The sequence below is a fragment of the Ascaphus truei genome, unplaced genomic scaffold (assembly GCF_040206685.1).
Source record: "Ascaphus truei isolate aAscTru1 unplaced genomic scaffold, aAscTru1.hap1 HAP1_SCAFFOLD_2487, whole genome shotgun sequence".
NCBI lineage: Eukaryota > Metazoa > Chordata > Amphibia > Anura > Ascaphidae > Ascaphus > Ascaphus truei.
This window is the reverse complement of record NW_027455417.1, coordinates 26,316-37,562: the sequence shown is the minus strand read 5'-3', so window position 1 is coordinate 37,562 and position 11,247 is coordinate 26,316. Positions and strand designations below refer to the sequence as shown.

General features: G+C 52.8%; 1 long non-coding RNA gene across 1 annotated transcript; it reads left to right on the top strand.

The window, feature by feature from the left end:
• Positions 1-126: 126 nt before the first annotated feature.
• LOC142481289 (uncharacterized) lies at positions 127-6,597 on the top strand. Its single transcript, XR_012795717.1, has 2 exons — positions 127-866; positions 5,242-6,597. It is a non-coding gene; the product is annotated as an uncharacterized LOC142481289 (long non-coding RNA).
• The last annotated feature ends 4,650 nt before the right edge of the window (positions 6,598-11,247 follow it).

Genomic DNA, 11,247 nt, shown 5'->3' with positions numbered 1-11,247 from the left:
TCAAACCCCCCCCGCCGACAGTCCCAGCCCTTAGATGGGAGGCAAGTCTGAAAGCCCCGGTGGCGCAGATAGCCGTAGACCGCTCCGCCTATAGCCGCTAGCTCTTTGAAAGCCCCGGTGGCGCAGATAGCCGTAGACCGCTCCGCCTATAGCCGCTAGCTCTTATCTTCTTTATTGGTGCCCAGCGGCCATTTTGTAGGATCGGCCGCGTGTGTTAGGAGGTACTGGGAGCTCGGTGGTCCCGCAATGTCACTGCCTTTTTCGACACTCACTTTTATTCTGCTCCCGTGGTGTTTGCCTCCTCGTCCCCAGACCCAACCCAAGGGTGGTCCGGCAGGGGGGCACGAATAGCCCGCGATCGCAAGTGTAGCCAGGTCCCCTGTCAGGGCTCAGAGCCCCTTCGGGTACTCACAGGGCAGTCAGCCCCCAGGGTGCACAGGGACAGAGTCACAGGACCCAAAGGAGCCAATAGGGCGGCAGCATGTCCCTGCAGGGAGATTGATACATTTCGCGGGCTGGCAGTTGGTGACAGTTGGTGACCGGAGCAGCTAAGGGAAGGAGGACTAGGCCAGCATCCCCCCAGGCCCCAGATAGCCCTGAGTCACCAGTAGCTGAGTGCTATAGGGACAGGCCCTAGGTTAGGGACCCTGCCCCATTAGCTGTTTGATAGTTGGGGACACAGCGGACGCTGCGTTTCCTGCGGAGAGACTTGGGTTCAAGTCTCCGCCATTAAAGAGAGCTGGACTATCTTCAGGGTGGGATCGCCCCTGACGGATCACCACGCGGGTGGATCCTGGATGTCATGTGGGAGCTCGTCTGATCCTTTGTGAAGCCATTGCAGGCCCGAGCACTGGAGCGCTCGGCAGGTAACCAGTAACAACAAGTGCACCAACAGAGTACTCACACGGGACTAGTGGCTGCGCAGTCACACACACATCCATATCATTTAAAGGGACATTGTGTGGGGTCACTGGACACGGGGTGGGATCACCCGGTGGGAGGAGGCCCGAGCAAATACTGCACCGACACACTTTATCCGAGCAAATACCCGGTATGTACCTGGCAGATACCTGGAATGCGCCGCTCCTCACCTCTGACAAGCCCCGTTGTGTTTGCCTTCCCAGCCTGGGTTCATGCCTGGCTGACGGGCGGCTGATCTGTTAAATGATAATGATTAGGATTTAATAGGCTGCAATGCTTCGCGTGTCTACCAGATGGCATAAATTCATGAATTGTAATGCAGTATATATATATATATATACTGTGCAGTATTGCAGCCAGCGGGAATAAAATGCTTCAATCCCTGCCTGGAAAATACCTCAATGCACTCGGGCAGAAAACAGTCACAAACCTCAATACACCCGGGTATACCCGAATTCGTGGGACTAGCCGAGCTCGAATAAAGTGTGTCGCCAGTGTAATTATTTATTATTTTGTCCGAATTTGGGCTGGTATTACTCAGTCAAATGTATATCTTAGGGAGCTTCAGACAAACCCGACTATCCCTGTCAGGCTCCAAACGCGCCCCTGCACTCTTTCTTAAATCTGTCTCAGCGTCTCCCCTCCTGAAACCCCTCTCCTGGCTTCCTGTCACATCCCGCATCTCACACTCAATTCCCCTCCTCACTTTTAAAGCTTTACACTCCTCTGCCCCTCCTCACATCTCAGCCCTATTTTCTTCCTATGCACCATTCCCGACTCTTGCGTTGTACCCCCTTTGTATGTAAAGCCCTCTCCCGCCTTAACCTTTCTCACTGACTGCCCCACACTCTGGGATGACCTTTAAGAGCCACCTTAAGGCGCACCGGCTTAAAGAAGCATATGAGTAGCCCCGTGGCTAATACTATACACACGATACATGAAGCTCGGCCCCCTGCAGACGCACTACCAGAACGCCCTCCTACTGTCTCTGTACATTCTTCTAACAATTAGATTGTAAGCTCTTCGGAGCAGGGACTCTTCCGAAATGTAACTTTTTGTCTGAAGCACTTATTCCCATGATCTGTTATTTGTATGTAGCCCCCTGTAAGCAGAACGGGCTACTTATCCTTCTATAGGGTGACCAGGTGTCCGGTTTAGCTGGGACAGTCCCGTTTTTTTAACCCCTGTCCCGTTTTTTTAACCTCTGTCCCGGTTTTTTAGTCTCTGCCCGCTGCCCTGCATGCTGTAAAATGTTCCGGTTTTTGTGGTTGTTCCGCTTTTGACCATCAGAGCAGGGGGGCAGCAGAGAGCAGACAATGCATGGAGGAGAGCAGGGCCGGGACTAAACTGCGGAGCCTAGCAGTGAGACCCGGAAGTGTCAGTGAGAACTTCCGGTGTCTGCTGCCAGGGCTCAATATGGCTTCCCCCACCCATGCAGGTATGGTCCAGAATGGGGGACACAAACACACTCACACAATGGGGGGGGGGGGGCGGGGGAGAGAGAGGCAGAGCATGGGGAGAGGCAGAGAGAGAGAGAGACAGAGAGAGTGGCACAAGCACAGCATGGAGAGAGACAGAGAGAGGCACAGGCACAGGATGGGGAGAGACAGTGTGGGGAGAGAAGCACAGCATCGGGAGAGGGGCACAGCATGGAAGAGGGGCACAGAGTGGGGGGGGGAGAGAGAGACACAAAGAATGGGGGGAGAGAGACAGAGAATGGAGGAGAGACAGAGAAAGGAGGGGAGAGAGAGAGAGACAGAGAATAGGGAGAGAGAGACAAAGAATGGGGGAGAGAGAGACAGACAGAGAATGGAGGGGAGAGAGAGACAAGAATAGGGGGTGGAGGAGAGAGACAGAATGGGGGGGGAGAGCATGGAGGGTAGAAGAGAGAATGGGGAGGAGAGAGAGAGAATGGGGGGACAGAGAGCCGAGAATGGGGGGGGGAGAGAGAGACGAGAATGGGGGGGGGGAGAGAGAGCTGAGAATGGGGGGGAGAGGGGGTGAAGAGAGAGAATGGGGGGGAGAGAGAATGGGGGGAAGAGAGAGAGAATGGGGGGGGGAGAGAGAGAATGGGGGAGAGAGAATGGGGGAGAGAGAATGGGAGAGAGAGATGGAATGGGGGGAAGGGAGGGGGGACAGAATGGAAGAGAACATGGGGGGAGGAGAGAGAGAGAGAATGGGGGAGGAGAGAGAGAATGGGGGGTTTCACAGAATTGGAGAAGACACAGAGAATGGGGGAGAGAGACAGATGGAGGGGAGAGAGAGAGACAGAGAATGGGGGAGGGAGAGAGACAGAGAATGGGGGGAGAGAGAGAGACAGAGAATGGGGGGAGAGAGAGAGAGACAGACAGAGAATGGGGGGGGAGAGAGAGAGAGACAGACAGAGAATGGGGGAGAGAGAGAGAGACAGACAGAGAATGGGGGGAGGAGAGAGACAGAGAATGGGGGGGAGAGAGACAGAAAATGGAGGAGAGACAGAGAATGGGGGAGAGGAGAGGGAGGGAGAGAATGGGGAGAGGAGAGGGAGGGAGAGAATGGGGGAGAGGGAGAAGAAAGCGAGAGAATGGGGGGGAGACACAGAGAATGGGGGAAGACACAGAGAATGGAGGGGAGAGATAGACAGACAGAGAATGGGAGGGGAGAGAGAGACAGAGAATGGGGGGGGGGGAAAGGCACAGAGAATGGGGTAGAGAGAGAGACACAGAGAATGGGGGGGAGAGAGACAGAAAATGGGGGGGAGAGAGAGAGAATGAGAGGGAGAGAGGGAGGGGAGAGGGGAGGAGAGAGAAAGGAGAGGGGGGAGAGAGCGAGAGAATGTGGGGGGAAGAGAGAGAGGAGAAGAGAGAGAGAGGGGAGGAGAGAGGGGTGAGAGAGGGGAGGAGAGAGAATGGGGGGAGAGAGAGAGAATGGGGGGGAGAGAGAGAGAATGAGGGGAGGGAGAGAGAATGGGGGGAGAGAGAGAGAGAATGAGGGGGGGAAAGGCACAGAGAATGGGGTAGAGAGAGAGACACAGAGAATGGGGGGGAGAGAGAGAGAGACAGAAAATGGAGGAGAGACACAGAATGAGAGGGAGAGAGGGAGGGGAGAGGAGAGGAGAGAGAAAGGAGAGGGGGGGAGAGAGCGAGAGAATGTGGGGGGAAGAGAGAGAGAGGGGAGGAGAGAGGGGTGAGAGAGAGGGGAGGAGAGAGAATGGGGGGAGAGAGAGAGAATGAGGGGAGGGAGAGAGAATGGGGGGAGAGAGAGCGAATGAGGGGCGGGAGAGAGAGAGAGAGAATGGGGGTAGAGAGAGAGTGGGGGGAGGGGGGCGAGAGACAGGGAAGTGTGGAATGAGAATGTAGGGGTGGGGAGAACGAGAATAGAGGAATATGGGGGGAGGGAGAGAGAAAGGGGTGTGTGTGAGAGAAGGGGGGACAGAGCGGGGTAGAGACAAAGGAGAAAGGGCGCAGTTGGTGATATCATTTGTTTTATAAAAAAATTTTATAATGTGTCCCGGTTTTTACTTTTGTAAATCTGGTCACCCTATCCTTCTACTACTGGAGTAAGCCCTGGTAAGGGCAGGCGCCAGTAGTGACCATGGGTTTTTCCCCCTCACCAAGCCCCGCCTCTGTGATAGAGGCAGGCCCCTGGCTCTGTGCAGGCCTAGACAGAGAGGAGGTCCTGCTGACATCATAGGGGGCGGGGCTGTGTCTATTTAGTGGGCTGTCCTGTGGGTGTGTGGGAGAGAGGTCTGAGTGCAGCTCGGGAAGAATACTATTTAATAAGAATAGATATGACACGGCCTTCTCCTGCCGGCTCCTCTTAGTTTTATTTCCCCTTCTGTTATCCATATTCTGTATGTCCGGCTACAGGAAGGGTCAGGAGACAGGGAGGACAGAGGCAGGAGAAACCCACCTGGCTCCGGCCTTGCTTGTCCCTACTAATACAAACATACAACCCTTCACTCAATAACATAGCCCTAATCCCATGTGACAAGGAGGGGTAGGACAGGCACTGCTATCCTTCCTCTGCCATATAGGATGGGATCCCCCCCCCATGCTGTGACTCCTGTATGGGATGATACACTGGGCGAGATGCTGCAGGAGAGGAGGAAGCAATCAGAGGTCTCTCCCCCTCCCCCTGGGTATCACTGCAGCTTTCTGCCTGTCTGGGAGTCACAGCTCGCAACTATCGTCTGTGCAAGTCTGTATAGTAAAGATGGAGAGATGACCACGTGTCTGGATAATAGTTATTTTGCCCATTACTGCACTGTATGTGTTTGGTGGGGTGGGGGGAGCTGTATTGATGTAAATGTAGGCCATGTTTTTGTTTTTTTAAATACAGGATTGGTACAGCAGGCCAGCGGGGACCCACGGGGACAACCCAAGGACCCCCAGACTCCCACAGGGACCACCTGAGGACCCACGAAGGACACCTGCGGGGAAGAACTGGTGGCCCCACAGCTGTGGGGGCCCCAGCCACCCGAGGGCCCCCCAGACACCCGTGGGAACCACCCGAGGGCCCCTAGACACCTGTGGGAACCACCCGAGGGCCCCTAGACACCTGTGGGAACCACCTGAAAGCTCCCAGACAACCGCGTGGATGCCATTGGTGCCCACGGACACCCGCGGGGACCACCTGGAGGCCCACGGAGCCTAGCGGGGACAACCCGAAGTCCCCCAGACACCGGTGGGCACCCCCCAGAGTGAACTGTGGAACCTGCGGACACCCATCTGGACCACCGGGGACCCCTGCTGGACTGCGGTATTAATCCTGTGTGTAAAAAAAATAATGGTTTTATGAATATTGTAATGGTTTATTAGGGACTTAGGAGTGGATAGTGAGGCTGTTATGTGTATTTTTGTTTATTGTGGGTAGTGGGGGTGGGTGAATGGGGTATTGGCCCCAAGGAAGTGTGTTTAGGCCTACCGGGTGGGGGGGTAGCGGGAGGGATTAACCCCTTCATTACCTTAGCGGTATTATCTGCTAAGGTAAAGAAGAGGTTAAGTCATCCCGCAACCCCCTGGCAAGGCCTAAATACCCACCCAGGGCCAAATACCACCTTCACCCACCCCCGCTACCCGCAATAAGCCTGGCACGGGTATATAACCCCTTCATTGCCTTGGCGGTAATGAAGTTGCCTGTAAATGCATTTTTTATGCATGGGATTCATGCCGGGGGTCTCTGGTGCTGATATTAATGGATATCAGCTCTGGGACACATGCATTTTATTTTCATCGCAGCTTCACCCCACCTTCTTGCCAACTTTTGTGGTGGGACAATTTGGAGAAGAAACAGCAATTTTAAAGTGGCGATCAGCCGCAATAAGCTGATCAGGGCTTATAGAATTGAGCGTGTTTGAAAAACTGGCGATCAGTGCCGAAAAGTGGCTTATCACCGCGCGTCTGCCGATTTGTAATTTTTATTTATTTATTTCTTTTTTGGCAAAAAAACCTGTAATTTTTGCTCTTATCGCCAGCTTCTCTGGGCTTACTGAATCGCTGTAGGCTTTTTTGGCGATAAGCTGGTGATAAGTGTCTTATCGCTGCTTACTGCATGAGGGCAAAATTGAAGCGTTTCATTCCGTTAGGAACTTTATCTTTACTTTGATAAAGTTCCTAACGGAATGAAACGCGTCAGAGAAGGTGAATCTCTGTGATGTCCAGCACCAAGATTTGAATAAATATTGATTTTAATTCATCTATGGCTGAGTTCCTTCGTTTGCAGTGACCGCCGAAGTTTTCTTCAATTTTGCTGATTCTACCCTCACGGCTGGGGCGCGCTAAGGATCCCCTGCACTACGGAGCAGACGCCACGATACCCCCTCCCCTTGCAGTCACGGGGTTAGCCGGCATTCGTGATGCGTCCTGTGTAATCTTCCCGGACTCACCAGGCTGGCGACGGCGATGACGTCATTCGGAGGCGCCGCACACGTGGAGTAATGCCGGGAGTTCAACGGAGCAAGCAGTGAAGACACCAGGCGGGTTAAGGGCAGCAGGCATCGGTTGGCTTATACGTGAGTACAGGAGAGGAGTTTCTAAACAAAGCTTCTCATCCTGTCTCCTTACGAACCCCTGCACAACGGCCCCCCCCCCTAAGGTTTATAAGTCTGCATAATTGTTGCTTCAATTATATATTCAACGCTTCATATATTGATTGCAGTGGGATCACTTTCTTTCTTTTTTCCACCAAGTTTCAAAGTATACCAAGGTGCAGCATTTGACCCATATCTACATATACACTTTTTAGAGCACCGAACATCATGGGGTTTACTCCCCTTATTCTATATACTGCATGAGGGCCTTAGGGAGTATTTGTTCCTATAAAGCAGGGGTGGGGAACGTCCGGCCCGCGAAAATCATTTGGTCCGGCCCCCGGGAAGCAAGCCTGCAAGAATGGTTTAAACAAAAAAAACTCCCCCTCTCCTGATTGGCTGCCCGTGCTGTCACTCTGCCAAGATTTGTTTTTTGGCCCACCTATTCATACATGGAGCAAGTGTAGGGTGCAAGCCGGGCCTCCCCTTCCCTCAGCACTGCCCCCCTCCCTTCTCTCCTCCAGTAATGCCGGGCCTCCCCTTCCCTCAGCACTGCCCCCCTCCCTTCTCTCCTCCAGTAATGCCGGGCCTCCCCTTCCCTCAGCACTGCCCCCCTCCCTTCTCTCCTCCAGTAATGCCGGGCCTCCCCTTCCCTCAGCACTGCCCCCCTCCCTTCTCTCCTCCAGTATTGCCGGGCCTCCTCTTCCCTCAGCACCGCCCCCCTCCCTTCTCTCCTCCAGTAATGCCGGGCCTCCCCTTCCCTCAGCACTGCCCCCCTCCCTTATCTCCTCCAGTAATGCCGGGCCTCCCCTTCCCTCAGCACCGCCCCCCTCCCTTCTCTCCTCCAGTAATGCCGGGCCTCCCCTTCCCTCAGCACCGCCCCCCTCCCTTCTCTCCTCCAGTAATGCCGGGCCTCCCCTTCCCTCAGCACTGCCCCCCTCCCTTCTCTCCTCCAGTAATGCCGGGCCTCCCCTTCCCTCAGCACCGCCCCCCTCCCTTATCTCCTCCAGTAATGCCGGGCCTCCCCTTCCCTCAGCACCGCCCCCCTCCCTTCTCTCCTCCAGTAATGCCGGGCCTCCCCTTCCCTCAGCACTGCACCTCTCCCTTCTCTCCTCCAGTAATGCCGGGCCTCCCCTTCCCTCAGCACTGCCCCCCTCCCTTCTCTCCTCCAGTAATGCCGGGCCTCCCCTTCCCTCAGCACTGCCCCCCTCCCTTCTCTCCTCCAGTAATGCCGGGCTCCTTAGGCTCCGCCCCTGTGTCCCTCCCTTTAGGCTCCGCCCCTGCCAGTCTCATCTGCACTGGCTACCTATGCAGCTCCAGCAGCCCATCCACGGGCCCCAGGTAACCCACATGCCCCCTTATAGCCCCTCCCAGACACCTTACCCACCCCAAGGGGGGAAAGGCCTTATTTTTGAGTGTGTTTGCAGAGGTGGGCTTATTGTGTGTGTGTCACTGTGTGTCACTGTGTGTGTGTCACTGCGTGTGTGTGTGTGTGTCACTGTCTGTGTGTGTGTGTCTCACTGTCTCTGTGTGTCTCACTGTCTCTGTGTGTGTGTGTGTGTGTGTCACTGTCACTGTGTGTGTTACTGTGTGTGTGTGTCACTATCTGTGTGTGGCAGCAGCCGCCTGAGGTGATGAAGGACCTGAGTATCACCAGAGCGGCTCAGGTAAGCAGCGCTCCGGGGGGGACAGGGTATAAGAGGAGTGGGGCTTGGGGGATGGGGGGGAGGGGGTATAAGAGGCTTGGGGGATAGAAGAACGAGTCTGCGGAGGGAGAAACACCTCACTACCGTCTCTCCTCCTCCCCACACCGGGCAGCAGCTGCGGAGGAGAGCACCTGCTCCGCAGTGCCGCAGTGTAAGAGGAGAGGGAGCTATGCAGGGCCCTGACAGGGGAAGGGCAGGAGGGCCATGGGACACCACAAGGCCTGATGCCTAATCCCAGCATCATTGGTCTCCTTGACTTCAATACATGTTGTATGATTAACTTTTGCAGACACCACCCCCCCCAATGATCTGTGCCCCATAAAATGACTCAGTGTGAGCTAAGCTGTCAGACCGTCCCTCATGCATCTCAAATTGCCACTTCTTGCAGCTGATTGTCATTCTTGTTTAGAGAGTGTCTGAAAGTGAGTGAGAGAGTGTGTATGAGTGAGAGGGTCTGAGAGTGTGTGATTTCCCACCCCCCCTGCTCCGATTTGTGTGTGTGAGAGAATACAGACACCAACCCACAATCAGTCATACAGTAGTCACCCACCACCCAAGTGTCAGTCAGTCACCCAAGTGTCAATCAGTCAGTCACCCAAGTGTCAGTCAGTCAGTCACACAAGTGTCAGTCAGTCACCCAAGTGTCAGTCAGTCACCCAAGTGTCAGTCAATCAGTCACACAAGTGTCAGTCAGTCAGTCAGTCACACAAGTGTCAGTCAGTCAGTCAGTCACACAAGTGTCAGTCAGTCAGTCAGTCACACAAGTGTCAGTCAGTCACCCAAGTGGCAGTCAGTCACCCAAGTGTCAGTCAGTCAGTCACACAAGTGTCAGTCAGTCAGTCAGTCACCCAAGTGTCAGTCAGTCAGTCACACAAGTGTCAGTCAGTCACACAAGTGCCAGTCAATCAGTCACCCAAGTGTCAGTCAGTCACACAAGTGTCAGTCAGTCAGTCACACAAGTGTCAGTCAGTCAGTCACTCGTGTCAGTCAGTCAGTCACCCAAGTGTCAGTCAGTCTGTCAGTCAGTCACACAAGTGCCAGTCAGTCACACAAGTGTCAGTCAGTCAGTCAGTCACACAAGTGTCAGTCAGTCAGTCAGTCACACAAGTGTCAGTCAGTCAGTCATCCAAACCTGGAAAACCAGTTGCGAGTTGCAACATCATCAATACCAGCTAACATCACACGCCTCACCAAAGAGAAGCAGTTCCAGTTAATTGAATGTTTGACCAAATATAGCAGGCTAATTTTTAAGTTGATCATTTTGTATGGCCCGCGAATGATGTTATAAATATCCAAATGGCCCTTGGCAGAAAAAAGGTTCCCCACCCCTGCTATAAAGTACACCAAGTTTGGCATAGGATTTGGATGTCAGGGTATCAATGTGCAACCCAAATGTTAAATGGGAGTTGAACTATATGCCCAGATATTTCAAACCAGTAACAGGGGCTAGGATGGTATTAGAGTTGGTTTTTATCTGAAGCTCTGTCATTGGAAGCGTTAGCAATTTAGCTCTGGTCCCAAATACCATTGTTACAGTCTTGTCCGTGTTTAAAATCAGTTTGTTTTAGGAAATCCAGTTTCAAGTCTCAAAAAATCAGATTGAAGTATGTGTTCAAGGTCAGAGAGGCGAGGGCTGCGTGCATATAGGATAAGATCTAAGGCCTCTCACAATAACCCGTTAGGAATATTAATTCCTCATCTATCCGACATAAGTATAAAATATAGTCTACCAAGACCCCTAATACAGAGTTACCCACCTTATACGGGATCAGCTGCCAGACGAGTACAGTAAATGTATCTTATTTCTTTTACCACTGGAGGGCAGCGTGGAGTTACACGGAGTGGCGCCCGTAAGGACGACGTGCCAGTTAGGCGTAAGGAGAAGCGCACACTTTTATGTGAAACGGATATATTTGGGGAGGGATTTAGTAGTTTGAGTAAGAAAATTAACCATTTAAATATGCACAGATTTAATCCCACTTTTGGAAATTAGGGATGTTGCCTAAAAGTTTGAGAATGCATAGAGTGCCACCCATGGGCTTTAATGAAGCAGCATTTGTGGGCTAAAGGGAACAGCATTCTGTATAAAGGTATTTTGGACTCGATATAAATAATTGATGCCAAAAACTAATATTACACTGGCGACACACTTTATTCGAGCTCGGCTAGTCCCACGAATTCGGGTATACCCGGGTGTATTGAGGTTTGTGACTGTTTTCTGCCCGAGTGCATTGAGGTATTTTCTAGGCAGGGATTGAAGCATTTTATTCCCGCTGGCTGCAATACTGCACAGTATATATATATATATATATACTGCATTACAATTCATGAATTTATGCCATCTGGTAGACACGCGAAGCATTGCAGCCTATTAAATCCTAATCATTATCATTTAACAGATCAGCCGCCCGTCAGCCAGGCATGAACCCAGGCTGGGAAGGCAAACGCAACGGGGCTTGTCAGAGGTGAGGAGCGGCGCATTCCAGGTATCTGCCAGGTACATACTGGGTATTTCCTCGAATAAAGTGTGTCGGTGCAGTAAGTAAATTGAGAATGGAAAAATCTTCAACACAAACGTACAGAATGTGATATTCTGAGAGATCTGACAGA